At 39.1% G+C, this 18806-nt stretch overlaps 1 long non-coding RNA gene across 2 annotated transcripts; it reads right to left on the bottom strand.

Moving 5' to 3' along the window:
* Positions 1-325: 325 nt before the first annotated feature.
* Positions 326-7088, bottom strand: LOC128561433 (uncharacterized). Of its 2 annotated transcripts, none has more exons than XR_008373254.1 (3): positions 6733-6796; positions 6228-6374; positions 326-963 (listed from the first exon to the last, which is right to left on the bottom strand). It is a non-coding gene; the product is annotated as an uncharacterized LOC128561433 (long non-coding RNA). The 2 variants fall into 2 exon arrangements; XR_008373253.1 differs by lacking the exon at positions 6733-6796 and adding an exon at positions 6820-7088 and having other exon boundaries at positions 328-963.
* Positions 7089-18806: the final 11718 nt, after the last annotated feature.

Genomic DNA, 18806 nt, shown 5'->3' with positions numbered 1-18806 from the left:
GAGAAGAAAACTTTCGGACGAGTAAGCACATGTGCAGTAACGTACCCTGCAACATTCTTTACAAGAGGGAAAAAGAGATATTAACTGAGTATTTGACAGACTATTTTTGTACATTAAGGACTTCGCATTCAGTCATGAAGACTTCATATTACTCAATAGTTTAAACATTAGATCAATTAAATTTTATGAGAGGAAAAAGCTTGTCAATTGAAGTTAAAACAAAACATATGAATTAATAAGTAAACACCATCAATACTGTATTAATTTTATATAACATCTCTGAATAAAGCCAAAAACCATTCAGAACAATGGTATTTGGAGCCTGATTCAAAATCAGTTGTTATGCACAGTTGTAATGGGTTTTATTATTTTGTTATTTTATTTATCATTGTATTATTTATTATTTTATGATTATTATTATTTTATTAGTTGATAGACTGTAAATAGATTAGAAATAAAGGATGAGAATATTACTAGAGAAGAAGCGTGAGACTGAGGAGCAACAGATGACAGCTGGAAGTAAAGCAAATAATACAAAGCAAATTTATGCACAAAGCTTATCACTGGGGTCCCAAGTTCAGAGGTGTATTGACCTATATAGCTGTGTTTCTCTGGAAGTCTGCATTACCACATGGCTTAAAAGTCCATGTTCAAAGTGGAGCATTGTCACAAATTTCATTTTGCTCTGTATTTCCTGTTCAGTGTGTTAAGTTAAGGAGAGAGGAATAAAGAATGGAGACAAAACAGGAAGGACTGAAGAGAGTTGAAGGGGAAAGCTCAGTGGTGACGCTGACAGTTTAAACCCAAGGAGAAGGTTAGGAGCAACACTTCTGGGACCAGACCAGAGTTTATTTGTTGAAAATATATTTAAATTCATTTTGACAACCTTCAGAACAAACACCATTACTTAAGAAGGCAACACACTGTTCTTGTTGATTGGCCCTGTGATGATGAACCTGCAAACTGAAAATGAAGACATATGTTAGAATTTGAAAATGGAATCTCTCCTCTGCCTCCCATAGGCTGTTGACTGTGGTATTTCCCTGCGTTTTTAAATATCATCCCTCTGTAAAACATGATATTTTTCTTTTAAAGTAGTTTAAATTTAAAATACAATTATGAAGACCCTACAGAGATCTCCCATATAATGTATAATCAACTCCAATTTTTTCCTTTTATTAACATCTTACATTGGTAGGGTGCATTTGTCAAATTAATGATACCCTATTATGTTCACAAGTAATGATATGTTACATTATTGATATTATTAACTTTACTCAGATTTCTTTAGCTTTTACTTGATGTCTTTTTACTCTTCCAGGATCCTACATTGCATTAGTCCTCTGCCTCTGTGGGCTCCTCTTAGTGGTGACAGTTTGCTATCCCTTTGTTTTAAACATCCTTTTTTTCCCTAATTATTACTTATTATTTATTTCTAAAAAAGTATAGTTTATTGAAGTATATTATTTCCTACTTGAACATTTTATTTTATTTATATTTTTAAAACCATACATTTTATTTTATTCAAGTACATATAATTCATAATTCAGTTCATCTAAAAATAAATATTCTTTCAATTCAATTCTTTTTTTTTTATTTCAGATTAATATGAGGGTATAAAAGAACCTAAAAGAATGTTTAGGTTATACTGTTTTCATTTCTCAGATAAAGTTCAAGTTGTAGTTGAGCCCTTCACCCAGAGGCCGTGATGAACACCGTTACATTGTGCAATCAGGTGACATTCCTCTCTCCTTCCTCACCCTTCCTCTCTCCCTCCTCTGCCCAAATCCCTTTTTAGAGAAATAGCTTTGAGCAGCACTACCCTGGAATGTCTTCAATGCTGTTTTGACCAGAAAGAAAAACTCCACTATTTTTTTTCTCTCTTAACTAATCCCAAGTGTTGGCAGGTGAATGTCTCACTGGTGCCAGTCTCAAAGTCGATAGGCAAAAGGGGCTCTTCCTGTTTGTTGACCTATTTGTTGGATTCCACCATGCTGGGCAAAGACAAAGTCAAAGGAGGGACTTTGTCTTTGAGTTTGCGCCTGGTTCTCTAAGATTAGATCTAACTTTTGGTTTCCGGTTGACATGATGTTTTCACAAACTGAATCATGTTTCCCTTAAAAAGATCCTGGTTATTGCCAGAATATAATCATCAAATACTCAGACTAGAAAGAATGTGAGGCATTGTTTACTCAGTTCCAAGTATTCCCCGCTGGCTGATGAAGCGGAAAGTCCAGTTCAAACATATTATTCTTTGAATTTAAAATGTTTGAATCTTTAGAAATGACTAAAAGAAAGAACTCTAGAGAAAAAAAATACTGAAAAATTCTCAAGAAACCACTTGAGTAAATACATGATTTGCGATCTAAATGGTGTCTTAAAATTTTCAAACTAAAAATGATCAGAACTGAAAAAAAAAGTGAGTCGTTAGCTTGACTCAGAACAATTGTTTTTCTTACTTATTTAAAAGTATTTATTAGCCTTAAGCAAAGTAACACATTATCTGTATAATATTACCTAGAGACATAAGTAGCTGGGGCCAGGTGGGGGGTGTTGGTGGTGCAGTGGCTCCATAAGATTGGAGACAAAAGCTTTGAGAGAGCTTATTTTTTCTTCATGAGAACAATTGAAAAATTTCAGGAAGATCCAGAAATAGGAAGCATGAAATATCAGAGGCTGAGCTCCAGAGAGCAGAGAAAAGAAAACAGTTGCCTGCTTTGCTGTAAAGATTTAAGAAATGCCATATGGGGTATTTTGAGAGAATGATGCATCCTTCACACTGTGAACCTCTCCTTCACACTGCTCTGTGCACCTTCAGCAACACATGTATGTGCTGCTGACGCTTTGGAATAAATGAATTAATTAAGGTGACTGAAAATGGTGTTGAGTCCTGCTTTAAAAATGTCATGAGGTCAAAGTAAAAACTACTTTCAGGGACAGCTAAGATGCAAGTTCTAGTCAACATTTTAGCCTCGGACTAAGGAGATAAAGATAGAAGCTTTACGTGAGGAATAAGCCACTTTCTGTCTGGAGAAAGAAAGAATTCTCCAAACTTGAAACAAAAAACAAAGTAAAATTCTTAGCATTTCTGTAACGTACTTGAACAATTTTCTGACAGTCTTTTTGAAACCCAAATCATTAAATACCTCTGCTATTTAATCCGTGCCTATGCTGAGGAAATAAAACATTCTTACATCCCTATCTACTCAATCGATAGAGTTGAAGCCTGAAGATTTATCGGTTTTCCTGGCAAAAGAAAGGAAAGCAGATTTTTCTACCAAAGGAGGGAATTTTTTGTCAAGGAATATGGAATAAGATTATTTGGCAAAGGAGGTTATTGGAAAGTTACTTGACTTCCTTTCCCCTGAGAAACCACCTCCAGCCATTTTTCCCATACCTTTTCTTTTGTTATAATGAAACAATAGCCAATAGCCAATAAAAATGAGGCTATGAGTGATGAGATAGAAACACAGCTCCCACTACTCAGAAAGTTCTCCACACCTTCCTCCACACCCTCAAGCCCCTCTCCAATTATGTTTTGTAATTCATGCCTGCTCATTTCAAATTCCTCTCTAACTTTACTTTCCCAGGTCAACTTCAGATGACCCTCCATGCTACACACGGTGAGAAGAAGCACCTGTCTGCTCTATCTCTCAGCAGCCAAAATTATAAGTGACTCACTCAAGCATGAAAATGCTCACTGAGTAGTTGGAAATACCCTTCTTATTAGAGGATTACTGTTTGTTTTTGCTAAGTCATTGAAGGAAATAAAGCAAAAATATAATTGCGAAAGGATCCCTTTCTAATTCCCTTTGTCCTCCCCTCTCCTTGGTTTTGCTGTCACAAGTTCAGTGACCCACAGTCAACCACAATTCAAAAATACTAAATGAAACGTTAAACAGTTCACACATTTTTAATAACTTTTATTATGGCTTATTGTTATAATTGTTCTATTTTATTGGTAGCCATCATTGTTAATCTCTTACTGTGCCTAATACAAGTTAAACTTTATCAAATAGATGTTCGTACAAGTAAAAGCATAGTACAATCATGCCCTGCACAAAGACGTTTCCATCAAGGGAAACCACACATACCAAGGTGGTCACATAAGATTATAATACGGTATTTTCACCATACTTTTTCTATGTTTAGGTGTATAACTACTTCCCACTATGTTAGAATTGCCTACAGTATTCAGTGCAGATCTGTAGTGTGGATGGACAGGCTATCCCATAATGTCCAGGTGTGTACACTGGAAGGTGTTCCCACAACATCACCTAGCAACACACTTCTCAGCAGTTTCAGTGACGCATGACTTAATATACAGGGTTCGATTTTACTTGAGGTTTCAGGCATCCATGGAATGTCTTGGAATATATCCCCTGTGGATAAGCAGGAACCAAATGCAGTTAAATAAAGGTGGCAGGCATGTTCAGTGATGCAGTCAAGTCCGCACTAACACCAGAAAAGTGGCCTACAAGATGGAGTTAGACTAGTGCAGAGATAACACAGCTGGTCTGGTTGGTTTAGGTCCTACATGACCGTCACCTAATGTCTTCCATTCTTCTTGTTCTTAGTTTCAACCTAAAAATGTGTATCTTGAGTAGTTTAGGGCGAATGCTTTAGGAGATTAACTTTTGAATTGGGAACATTGTAATAGGTTATGAGTTATGCTGAAGAGTGAGAGAGGAAGCTCGGTGGGTGGGGGGAGGCCACAGAACACAGAAGGAGGAACTACTGAGTTTTGAGAACTCCAAGATGAAGCCTTCTCCAACCACATCTCACTATGCCTGGCAAAATTGCAGCCTGTGCAACACTTCCTCTTGCAAAACCCAAGCATTTTATCTTCTACTTTTGTCACAGAACAGAAAGAAAAGAGGGTACAGATACTGACTTTTCAAAGATGTCTTACCACCAATATTATCAGATCTACCACTGTCCAAGGCAGTGACCCTATGACTGACTTGATGATATCCCCATATGCACAGTATCCCCATATGCATTTGATCCATCAAGCTACACAGTTGGTAGCTCTCAGCTCTAAAGAATCCTGTCGTCTCTAAGCCAAATAGATCAGTTGAAATATTGAAACATGTTTATAAAAAAAGTACCTGAACTCTCACAGAGGGGTGCTTTTTCACATGTGTACAAAGGACACCATGTGGCTATCAGGGGCCTTGTACCAGCCCTGCACAGTTCACAGGGGCAATCTCAGAGTTAACATCTCTCCAGTCATATCTGGCAAGAAAACCACAGCCCCCCTGGACTTATTGGAATCACACATCAACAGCAACACCCCAAAATGTGAGGCCAGGGTACAGAGGTGATTGATTATGCAATCCCAGCCTCTTGGGCCTGGAAGGGATTCTCTGACTTGGCTCAGAACAGAAGTACCTTTTCTGACAGCATCCAGTAACAGGCCAGGAGCTGCCTGGTTATAGTTCTTGACTCCATGCTTATTACCTCCATGGCCCTAGGCAAGCTGCTCACCTTCTTTGCACCTCAGTTTTATCTTCTGTAACATGGGCCAAAAATGTAGTTGTCACAGAAAGTTTTGTTCTGCTCTGACACTTGCCTGAAGGCTCTGCAGTCAGACAGAGCTCAGAGTTTGTGACTTCAGTGAAGTACAACCCTCTCAATGTACCAGATACCCGAACTCCCTACACTCCAAAAAACACTGAGAAACAAAACTAGAAACTAGAAACACAGGTGGAGAAGGACCACATGTTATGAAAGATCATGCAAATAATGAAGAGCAGTAGACTGTGTAAGCAGCTTAAGGTTTGCTGGATTGAAACCAAGAAAATGATGAAATAAGTTTTATCTAATTAACACAAAATAATACCAAAAAAAAAAAATGGGGAGAGGAGAACAGAAGTCCATGTAGGAGATATTTCTGAAAGTGATGATGTGGTCATGGAAGTTGACATCCTATCAACTACCAGACAAGTAATTCAGATATTGCTTACACTCCAAGGAAAATACTCCTTTAGTAGCTTCATCAATATTGGATCAAAAAATTAAATCAACTCAATATAGAAAAGGAAAAAAAGAAGATGTCCAGTATAGTGATCTTTGCCCTCCTCTAGAGGGGATTGATAAAAATTTAACTGCTCCTTAAATAAAGAATCATTCATTGTATAGACAACTACAAACCCAAGCCCAAACCTTCGGATGAAATTACAAGAGGGCATGTGCACATACCAAAAATTAGAATGACTACTCACCTTACACAGAACTCGCACCTGGGCATGGAGCATCTGTTGCATGGTGTATGGAGTGTGTCAATGCAGTGGCTAATCTCCTGAAATCTCCTCAAATCTACTCCCACGTTGATGAAAGAGTCCTGTGCAACTGACTCCATTTGTGCCAAACTTCAAGATATAAACAATATTTTGGAGTTAGAAATTAGATTAAAGGCTTCAAACCTCCCCGACAATTCAAGTTCTTTTTTCTTGCAAAAGCAGAAAAGATTAAGAGACACCTGCATCTAACAAGAGTGTCAACACTGTTCCCAGTCCTACTCAAAATGAACACTAAAACATAGAGGTGGAAAGTTATATTCTGCTCCCTTCACAGCAAACTCTTTTCCCCTTGTATAAAATAACTAACTTTCTGCCACAATCTTATTTAAAAACTGTACAAAGGGCAGCCACAATGACACGAGTCAGAAAACTGCAGATATCTCTACCCCTCCTCCCCACAATAACTCTAAAAACTGTGTTTTCTCACTTGTCAGTGAGTAGTGTTAAATCTGAAGACAGAAGATTTTAGGCTTCTCACTAATAAATCCTTGAGCTCTGTTCCTTCTCTTTTTACCTTTACTGTGGTGGAGGGGACACAGTTTTCCAGTAAAACACGTGCTGCATTGCCCAGATCAGTGGAGGTGTATCTGCCAAGGCTCCAATCAACACAGGAAGGGAAGACTAGTTCTATAAATAAGCTAGTAGACATCCCACAAGACAGAGAGATATCTCCACTTATAAAGGACAGAAATTCTAATTAGTGTATCCAATGGCCTGCCCATCATTCATTTTTAAGAAATGGATTTCTTTAGCATTCCAAAGGTCTGACCCAATTTGATGATGGGAGCTGTGATGGCAAGCTTTCTCCCGCCTTTCTGAAAGAAGAGATTTGTTTGTTAGAATGCACACTGGAGCTAATAAAGGGGCAGCTAGCTCAGTAAAGGGCTAAAGTTAGGGACCGATATAATTAACTTGGCTGGATAGGGGAAAGGGAAAAAAATGTTGTGAAGGGAAGAACAAATAGATTTGTTTAAGGAGTTAACTGTGTTTTTCAGGAGAACAAACTGGAGACAGGATAGCCTGTGATAATATCTGTTTATGCAGATGCCAGAGGTTTGTTGCTTTTCTTATGGTGATAAATTATGATGATAGATTTGCTGTCAGTCTTTTTCCTGACAATAAACCACCCCCAAAACAGAATTTATGACAGCTTTGTTTCTCAGAAATTTCCACATTTGGTCAGATAAAAGAATCTCTGAGAATTTCAAATGTCTTTGGTTTACTTTATCCATATGCCCATGGGGCATATTTAGGGATGACACATTTTGATCCCCATTTTGAGGATGATTTTTCTTATTTCAGTTATCTCCCTTCAACTCTGGAATGTGTTAATCTGTCCCATTCATTCATTCAGGTCGATTGCTTACGTCGTATTTGATGCCTTTTCTGCTGCTGAAATTCTCCCAGACCACCAACCCCACCTGCCAACTTGATACTACTTCAAGTTCTATAATTCTGTTACTACTGCTAGGTCACCACAAACATATCATTGACTGTATCTTCTTATTTTTCAAATTCTTAATCTACTACTTGATTCATATTTATTAGACCGAAACAAAATACTTGGTTTATTGAAAATATAACAAAGAATTTTAGAAAATGTCGTTGCCTACCAGAATTTTGTGATCAACGTGTGAGATAGTAAAGATAGAGGCCAATGCGTCTGCTGTTTAAACTGATAAGCCTGTTTTTCTGACAGGAAACCAGAACTAGGTACTAGTATTTCTTTCTTTCTTTTTTTTTTTTTTTGAGACAGAGTCTCAAGCTGTCACCTGGTAAAGTGCTGTGGGATCACAGCTGACAGCAACCTCCAACTCCTGGTCTAAAGCAATTCTCTTGCTTAAGCCTCCCAAGTAGCTGAGACTACAGGTACCCACCACAACACCTGGCTATTTATTTATTTTTTTTTTTGGTTGCAGACCCTGGCTGGGTTTGAACCCACCACCCTAGGTGTATGTGGCTGGTGTCATTGCCGACTGAGCTACAGGCCCTACCCAAGGTACTAGTAGTTCTAAAAAAAAAAGTCTGTGATAGCTAGGTGTTGTGGTGGGCGCCTCTCCCATCTACTGGAGAGGTTGAGGCAAAAGGATGGCATTTGAGGTTGCTGGGAGCTATGACGCCATGGTCTTCTACCCAAGGCGTGAGACTCTGTCTCAAAAAAAAAAAAGTAAATAAAAAATAAATAAATAAAGTGTATGCATGGCGGTGCCTGTAGCTTAGTTGGCTGGGTGCCGGCCACATACACCTAGGGTAGCGGGTTTGAACCTGGCCTGGCCTACTAAGCAACAAGACCCACTGCAACCAAAAAAAAATAGACGGGTGCTGCGGCTGTCCCCTGTAGTCCTAGCTACTCGGGAGGCTGAGGCAAGAGAATCACTTAAGCCCAAGAGTTTGAAGTTGCTGTGGGCTGTGATGCCATAGCACTCTACCCAGGGTGACAGCTTGAGACTCTGTCTTAAAAAAAAAAAAAATAAAGCACGCACAGGGGTAGAGTGTGGGTTAAAGATGATATGATAATAGTTAACTGATGACCATAGAGTCATATCCCTAGAATATAAATTTTATTTGATGGAAAGTAATATAGACAATTTGTGTAAACTGACAAATATATTAAAGACTAGAATGTAATAATATTTAAGATGATATCAAGTTATCAGGAATTTATGCCTAGGCCCTTAAGAACAAATTCATTGTTTGCTTTTGGAAGTGATCTGCTGAGAAACGGTGAGCTACATTGGCCTAAAAAAGCCTTGATTATTGATGGCCTCTATTCTACTACCCCAGGACATTAAATGCCAACTACCCTTACCTATTATTATTCACATAGATGTTAGTTCTATAATATGTGATTACTTTTTCTATAATTATTACCTGTTATAATATGTAATTAAGGTGTTTAAGATTACTCTCTAAAAATGGTCAAATCAAAACATTGAATCGTAAGGCATTTTGGAAATCATTCTAGCTTCAGAAGAATGAGATTGCTAATTACTAATTTACTAATGTTTGTCCAGATCTCCATTCATTCTCCACAGTGCAACCAGCATGATCTTTCTAAAGTACAAATCAGTGGTCATGGTACGCCTGTGCTTAAAACTTTTTAACTTTCCATAGTCTACAGGATAAACTCTAAGCTCTTTAACGTGGTGTGTGAGGCCCTCTGAGTTTTGATTTCCTGTAAGAGCAACCTCCTTTCTCACAATTCTGTTCTTCCCGTTAGACTTTACCCATTAAATTACCCTCTGTAAACTAATAAAATGCAGCGTACTCTCTCAACTTTGACACTTTGATGAAGGCACTGGAACCTGTCTCTTGAATATTTAGCTCTCTGTTGCCACTCCCTACTCTCTGAACCCTTGCTACATACCTATATGCTGTTCAGATTGTACATACTAATACAGGGTGTGCATAAAGTTTATGTGCAATTTAAAATAGCTTACCTTAGTAAATTGCACATGAACTTTATGTTCACACTGTATAATATAATAAAATTACATACAAGTGATTTTATTTGTATATCTTATACAATAGGGAAATTAAATAGAAAGTCATAGATATTAGATATTCATGGTGGGGGTTTTATTCTTCATACTACCTGTTTGTATTCTTGGTCTATTATTTTAAATTAGGATGTTTATTTACTTCTTATTTACTTATTATGGAATAATATACATGTGCATACGCTTCTATCCTCTTACTAAATAAATATTTTTTGAAAGAATGAGCATATAAAATCTTCCAGGTTACATATTATAATATATGTCCAGGGAAAGAAAGGACCAATGTTTCTCAAACTTTTGTCCATCCTCTTCTTCACCTATCTGTCTCAGTTACTGAAGATGAGAACTACATATTAAAATATAAGTGGAGACCAGGTGCTCATGCCTGTAACCACAGAGTGTCTCAGTTACTGGAGATGAGAACTACATATTAAAATATAAGTGGAGGCCAGGTGCTTATGCCTGTAACCCTAGCACTCTGGGAGGCCAAAATGGGTGGATTTCTTGAGCTCAAGAGTCTAATACCAGCCTGAGCAAGAGAAAGACTCTGTCTCTACTAAAAATAAAGAAACTAGCTTGGCATTGTGATGGGCATCTGCACTCCCAGCTATACAGGAGGCTGAGGCAGAAGGACCACTTGACCCCAGAAGTTTGAGGTTGCTGGGAGCTAGGCTAACTACAGCACTCTAGCCTGGGCAACACAGTCAGACTCTGACTCAATAAACAAAAAAGCAAACAAATAAAATATAAGCAAAGGTAAATTTGCCCCTCCTGTTACATCATTCTTCACATTTGCAGACTAAACAATGCTTTTACTTACCATACCAAATCACTGCTATTTACAATCTTTTTATTTGTTCATTGAAAACACAAAAACCATTTATTCTGATACTTCCAATTTATGATATTAATTCTTCACTATATATATTAAGTTCACCAATATGGAAAATGGAAACTCTAGACAAGACCAGATAATTTTGTTTTGAGACTACATGATCTAATACTGTAGTAGGTAACATGATTTTTTAAAAACTATAAAAAGGGAAAAGGAGGGCGGCATCTGTGGCTCAAGGAGTAGGGCGCCAGTCCCATAATATTGGAGGGGGCTGGTTCAAACCCAGTCCTGATCAAAAACTGCAACCAGAAAAAAAAAAGAAAAAGATTTAAAAAGGGAAAAGGAATTAAACTGAAAGATGCATTATGAAATAAATTCTTAAACTTCCAGGGATTTATGAACCATATACAAAAATTTGTGCAGCGGGAGGTGGAGCAAGATGGCAGCCTAGTAACAGCTTCCCTGCAGCTGGGCACGGTGAGTCTGGTGAGATAAGACTCTAGGCATCTCTGGCTGGTGGGATCTGCCCATAATCATCCCTTTGAGGATACAGGGAGTCAGCAAGGGACTTCTGAACCCCAACAGAAGGACAAAAACAGTGGAAAACTGGCAAGTGGCTGCATGTGTTCAATCGACCTAATCTCGCTGGCAACAGTAAGTACAAGCAACAGTGAGACTGCAAACCAGAAAGGCCTTACCTGTGAACTATTTCGGTGTTTCTGAACTTGGCACTGAATTGAACTGCCTTGGGGAGAGCTTGAGCAGGAGTGCAGAGAATTTTGGGCATTGTCTAGGGCTCAAGACTGAACGGCTGAGCCGGACAGAGCTAATAGTATTCGGCTGTGGGCCGCAGGGAGCCATTGGGAGAGAACTGCCCTGGCAAGCTCCGCCTTCAGGGTCACAGAGCAAGGATGGGGCGGGACCTAGTAACCTAGGGACTGAGCAGCCCAAAGGTGGGGACTGAGCTGCCTTACAGACTTAACCCTCAGGGGCAGAGTGAGACCTGTTTTGGCACACTGGAACCTCAGGCTGTTGCCCTGGGTAGAGTGCCATGGTGTCACAGCTCATAGCAACCTCAAACTCCTAGGCTCGGCACCACCTGGACCTCCATAAGAGCTGCACTGCAACCCCTGACCAGTGACCCATGCCCGCCGGGCCTCCACATGCCCTGACCGGGAACTGCAGGAACCGTGCAACCCTGTGTCCTCCCTCCTGTACCCTCCCTGCCTTCCCACCGGCCCGCTCATCTGGCCAAAGACTCTGGTAGCTGTGTGCCCTCAGGAGCCCTTCCTGCCTCTGTGCAGAGCCCTTCTCCTGGCCACAGACTTCTGGAGCCTTGGGGACACTGTGCCAAAGTCACTGGGTGCCAGGCACTCCCAGATTCATGTGCACCACCTCCCACCCTGTTGCTGGATCCAGGTGTGCCACACTCCAGAGATGCTTCCACAACCGGAACTCCCTGGCTGGGGCAGCACCAGAGGAACTACACAGGGTCGCTCCCTACAAAGATCCAGCAACAATAGAGTGATCCCGCTGGGGTCACTATAAATCGATAGTGATCAAAACAGCATGGTACTGGCACAAAAACGAGAAGTAGATGTCTGGAACAGAATAGAGAAACAAGAGATGAATCCAGCTACTTACCGTTATTTGATCTTTGACAGCCATTTAAAAACAGTCAATGGGGAAAAGATTCCCTATTTAACAAATGGTGCTGGGTAAACTGGCTGGCTTCCTGTAGAAGATTGAAATTGGACCCACACCTCTCATCATTAACTAAGATAGACTCTCACTGGATAAAAGATTTAAACTTAAGACATGAAACTATAAAAATACTTGAAGAAAGTGCAGGGAAAACTCTTGAAGGAATCGGCCTGGGTGAATATTTTATGAGGAGGACTCCCCAGGTAATTGAAGCAGTATCAAAAATACACTACTGGGACCTGATCAAACTCAAAAGCTTCTGCACAGCCAAGAACATAGTAAGTAAAACAAGCAGACAGCCCTCAGAATGGGAGAAAATATTTGCACATTATACCTCCGATAAAGGTCTAATAACCAGAATCCACAGAGAACTCAAACGTATTAGCAAGAAAAGAACACGTGATCCCATCTCAGGGTGGGCAAGGGACTTGAAGAGAAACTTCTCTAAAGAAGACAGACGCACGATCTACAAACACATGAAAGAAAGCTCATCATCCTTAATCATCAGAGAAATGCAAATCAAAACTACTTTGAGATATCACCTAACCCCAGTAAGAGTAGCCCACATGACAAAATCCCAAAACCAGAGATGTTGGCATGGATGTGGAGAAAAGGGCACACTTCTACACTGCTGGTGGGAATGCACACTTATACGTTCCTTTTGGAAGGATGTTTGGAGAATACTTAGAGACCTAAAAATAGACTGCCATTTGATCTTATAATTCCTTTACTAGGTTTACACACAAAAGACCAAAAATCACAATATAACAAAGACATCTGTACCAGAATGTTTATTGCAGCCCAATTCATAACTGATAAGTCATGGAAGAAACCCAAGTGCCCACAAATGGACTAGCAAATTATGGTACATGTATACCATGGAATATTATGCAGCCTTAAAGAAAGATGGAGATTTTACCTCTTTCATGTTTACATGGATGAAGGTGGAACATATTATTCTTAGCAAAGTATCTCAGGAATGGAAGAGAAAGTATCCAATGTACTCAGCCCTACTATGAAGCTAAATTATAGCTTTCGCGTGAAGGCTATAACCCAACTATAGCACAAGACTATGAGGAAAGGGCCAAGGAAGGGGAAGGGAGGGGGGAGGGTAGGGTGGAGGGAAAGTAATGGGTGGGGTCACACCTACAGTGCATCTTAGAATGGGTACAGGTGAAACTTACTAAATGCAGAATATAAACATCTACATACAATAACTAAGAAAATGCCATGAAGGCTACATTAAATAGTTTGATGAGAACATTTCAGATTCTATATGAAACCAGCACATTGTACCCCTTGATTGCACTAATGTACACAGCTATGATTTAACGATAAAAATAAATAAATAAACAAATAAATAAAATCTGTGCAGCATGTGCATCTGTGTAAGAGCATGTATATGTGTGTGTGTATATGTGTGTGTTAGAGACCATTTAGCAAATAGTATCAAAGCCTGTTTTGTTTTGTTTTGTTTTCTTCCCTATTACTATGGGTGTGCACATGATTAGGTCACATTGTTTACATTTGTAGGCTAAAGTTAGAGTTGTGGTTGAGTCCTTCACCCAGGAAGAGTCACGGTATACCCATACTTTGTACCCATGAAGTGGTAACTTACCAAGTCCCTACCCCTCTCCCCCCTGGAATTTGTGTTTTTCTCTCTTGTGGGCCTTTAGTTATTAATCCACTATTTCTGACTTAGTGTATTAAGTACATGGGATGCTTTATTTTCCATTCTTGAGAAACTTTATTAGGAGAATATTCTTCCAAATCATCTTTTCCACCAGACTTTTAGAGGGCTTCTCATGCAAGAGATTCTTCTCAATCATCAGTAGTCTTAGGACCTGATTTCTGTCATTAATTATCCCCATATACCTTTTCTTAAAAAATTTGTCTCTTTGTTTAACATCTTTAAGTTAGTCTAAGCCCTTCTACTCCATTTTTCTTTTCTCCCACTGAGATACATCCTATCAAATGCCTATACCAGGAGACCAATAATTTTAGGATAATTTCCAGGAATTTGATGTAGATGAGTGGGAGACAAAGATATTTAATTGTCATGGTTTTAAATGTTCAGGGACAGAACCAATGTCCTTTGGCCAAGCAATTCTTTACCACTTGGGTATAGATGGCAGGTGAGCCCTTTTTTCCACTATAGAAGCCAAAAACAGCTTTTTACTTTCCCCGTCTACCCCAGAACTGAGGATGCTGAGGGGCATGTAGAATGCAGCCACCTCAAATCTTGAGTAGTGAAGTGTTTCTGCACAGAAGCAAGAGGGACAGTGAAGTCAGGTCTGAGCAGGGATAGGTGCAGTGACATTGGCAGTATCCAGATTCCAATGAGTTGATGGCACCAGAAATGTTTCCCACTGGTGCTGGCAGTTTCTGTTGCCTGCAGCTAAAATCGGAAATGCAGAGAGAACAAATGTACTTGAATGATATAATTAGTTCAGTTTGGAGCACGTGGAGATTCATGTTCCTTTCAACAACCAGGAGGAATTGTCTAGTAGGCATTTGTATACAAGAGTCTAGATTTCCAAATGATATTAATCAAAGCTAAAGGCTTGAAAATTTTTCAGTCTGAGTCCCAGGAGAGGATTAAGTCTTCTTAGTATAAGGTACCAAACAGGCCTTCACTGAGGGGTGCAGTTTGGTTTGGCTAGCTGGCTTCTACTTTTCTTAGAGGGAGCCAGTATTTTTGCCACGTGCTTATGAGTCACAGTTTCTTACCTTCTATGGAACGACTGCTTTTGCAATCCAGATCCAGGCAAAGACCACAGCCCTGTCGTTTTGGCATAATTGTGGCTATCTGGCCACATGTTCTTAAATTAACAAAAAAGGCACCTACCCCACTAAAGGGTAGATTTACAATGAGAAAAAGTAATAAATGATAGTAGAGAGTTAATTTGGCTCAGGTGATAACAAGCTTGGATGACAGAGGGACCAGGTTCTTGCACCTGTCTGTGCTGGTGCTTTCTTTACACCTCCCTGATTTCTGAATAGGAAAAGAAGTTTGAGGTCGAAAATGTGGTGTGTTAACAAAAACCTTGAAAAACATGGCAAAATTTCAGAAAAATACATTTCACATACATTCTTCATTTTTAGGAATATTCTTATTCAAGTCCCAAATTGTGTGATTTCAGTTATTTTTTCGTTCTTTCTTAGAGCACATAGGAAGACTAATTGTAACTCCTTGCTGTGCAGTATATTTCATATATGGGGTTTTAAGCAAGCCATTTATTTAACTGCTTTCAGCACTAAATATATTCTTCTTCTTCTTTTTTCCAGGCTCATATTATCTGGTAACAGCTTCCAGGATTTCTGTTTTCCTTTGGGAACTTCCCCCCAGCCTCATTTGGACCCATTCTGACATTCAGATATTGTGCTTCCTTCGTACCACAGTGCCCAAAGGTTATGCCCATAAAAGATACTGACCACCTAGTTTTCAATCCCCCACAACACAAACATTATTCCAGAAACAAATGGTATCCTACAACTAAGTCTTTCCGATGTATCTTACCTGATATTTAATACATGGACAGTGGAAGAGAGAAAGTATCACTCTTCCTCTAGGAGCGAAAGGTATAAATGGTGCCTACACTGAAGTAGGTTTCTTAGCCTCATGGAGTAAGTAACCTGCAAATGAAGCCCTGACTCGTAGTAAATGAGAATCCAAAGAGAGAGAGAAATAAAGATTCCCTAAGAAACACTGAATTCCCTGGATCCAGCCTGATGCTGAAGCTGATTGAACATGCTTTTCCAGACAATCAATCCTCATGAAAGTCCTGTGTTTTATAGCTAAGCCATGTTTTACTTTCTCTATTGTACAGATCAGGAGCCAAAAGATTAAATAGCTCGGTTCCACCGAGTGAAGCTAGATTCACTGATTCTAGATCTTGGTCTTTCCTACTGTGCAATTCTTCAACAGCCAAATTCACGTTTGAATATTTTTTGTCTCCTTAGCAGGAAAAACTCCAATTCTAAAGTTATAAATTTATGACCTACGGATGAGATTCGGCCTGCCACATTGCCTAGGTAATGTTTTTTAAAACAGTTTGCAACATTTGATGGCACCTGAAAATCAAAAACTGTCACGCAAAAACCTGGGTTTCTTGAAATGCTGGAACATCTCTCATCATTAGTCTTACCAATCATTCCAGTGACAGTTGAGGGCACCTGAGGGCTGGATGATAAAAGAAAATGAACATTAAACCTGGGGGCATTGGGAACCCTTTGATTTTAATATATCTGTATCTATATATCTGTGTACCACTTGTGCCCAATTACATTGTAATCTCTGCGTGGAGGCTCAGATGTAGTTAATGCTATGTGCCAAAGTTCACCACACTCCTCCCCAACGTTTTGTTTACATGCCCTTTGTAACCTCTGTAGATGTTTGAACTTACTGACAACTCATAAATTCAACTGACATTTTAGACTTGTGTGTTCACTAATCTAAAAGCCCATTTGTTTTCATCCTTCCTGTAATCAGAACACCATGTCTTTTTCCTTTTAAAGTTGAGATCTCAAATTGTAAATAATTGATGCAAAATTACATAAATCCTCTTATTATAGGTCTCTTTGTAACAGGGAACAAGGAAGAGATCCTTTTTGCTTGTTGTTTTCTGTTTTGTTGTGAATGTTTGCATCTTACATAAACAATAAGCTTGCTAAGAAACAAACTAATACCTATTTATATCTTGTTTCCAGTATGTACTGATTATATGGAAGGCTCAGGAAAATGCTATCTTTTTTTGTGGCATTCTTCATTCATTTTATACTTTCTTCTTTCCACACAAATTCTTCTAAAACATCAAATTTATACTCTCTATCTATTGACTACATCTTAAGACCTCTCCATAACCATTGGTAAATCACATTACATTTCATGTTGATGTTAGGTAGGCAAGAAACTTTAAAGACAAATAGCTAGTTTTATTCCACTTTATTTCGGATACTGATGAGGCTTGGCAGGTGCAATCCTTTTACATTCGTTCTGTAAAATGCAGACCTCCACATGTAATTCACATGACAGCATTCTCTGAACTGAAAGGCTGGATAAGATTAAATTAAGGTGTCCATCTGGAGGGAGGACTTTTGAGACCCCATTGAGAAAGCAGGGATACCATTGAGCAAATAGTGCTCTTCTGGGGAAGAGCTGCCTCTCTCAGTGTGTTCCCCTCTTTGCCCCAGTAAGAACAGGAACTTTCCAGAACTGCAATAGCAGTTTTTGTCTTGAAAATAAGAAGTCAAACCAGAAGTTGTGTTTCTCAATCTTAAGAACTGATGTTACCTCTCCTCATTACACATCCCATTCCCTCCCCTTAACTTCCGTCATAGAGCATCAACCCTATGGTTTGCTATGAGAAAGGCATTATCTTCACAGATCCCTAAGTTCCTTTTAATATATCCTATTACTGAACAATTGGAAACTTGGATCAGTTTTAAAGGATATTATTGTATTTCTCGAGTAAAACAGGAACTGGATTTTCATCCAGTGTTTACTGACTATAATGAATATGTTGATATAATTTGTAAAATTGGGGGAAGATTTTTTACCTTATTATATGGGGTGTCCCTAAAATTGTCATACATAGGGAAAATGAAAAAGTGTAGCTAAATGTACCTCTATGCACAAAATATTCATTGCAACATTTTACAAAGAGTTGGTTAACATGTAGAGAATATTTTGTAAGTATTTTGTAAAATGCTATAATGAATATTTTCTAAATAATGTCACACTTAGCTACAATTTCCCATTTTCTCTGTGTCTGGAGACTTCTCTACTTATGGAGACTTCATTCTGTACATAAGATTGAAACAAGGCTCTGTTTATTAACAATATTTGTGTTCCAGAGAGAAAGGTTTCAAGACCACCATGGGCAGAGGGCAGGGGAGGAGGAGGAGCTGTACTTGGGAGGGGTAGACCTCACTATCCACCCCACTTAAAACACCTCTGCTTCTCATGTGTTCTGGCTGCTGGTATTTCACATAGGACTGTGTCTGGAAACAGGATTCAATTACTTAAAAATCTCAAATGCCACTGAATTAAGGAGAATTTTAAGTGGTACTTCAGATGAGCAAAATGCATGAAGTGAAATGCTGTTGAAAACTGCAATCTTATACTACATATTAATCAGGGTTTTATGAGGATATTGAAACCACAACCAAATAATTTGAAATGGAAAAAGTTTACATAAGAAAGTATTAACCAGAGTTAGAGCAATGAGGGATTGGTTAACAGGAGATAAACACACACACACACACACACACACACAGCAAAAAATATGGAAATGGCAAGTAGCCACTACTCCGAGGTTGAGAAAGAACTCTTGAGGAAAGGACCTCCCCCACCCCCACCCTGACCCCGTACCAAACCAAGAGCTGAGAGCCCAGACCTCTACAGACAAGGGTAGGAACATGGCTGAGATGAAGAGTTAGGTGAGTGCCATGCCAACAGAA

The sequence above is a fragment of the Nycticebus coucang genome, chromosome 12 (genome assembly GCF_027406575.1).
Source record: "Nycticebus coucang isolate mNycCou1 chromosome 12, mNycCou1.pri, whole genome shotgun sequence".
Taxonomy (NCBI): domain Eukaryota; kingdom Metazoa; phylum Chordata; class Mammalia; order Primates; family Lorisidae; genus Nycticebus; species Nycticebus coucang.
This window is presented reverse-complemented; position numbering and strand designations above follow the sequence as displayed.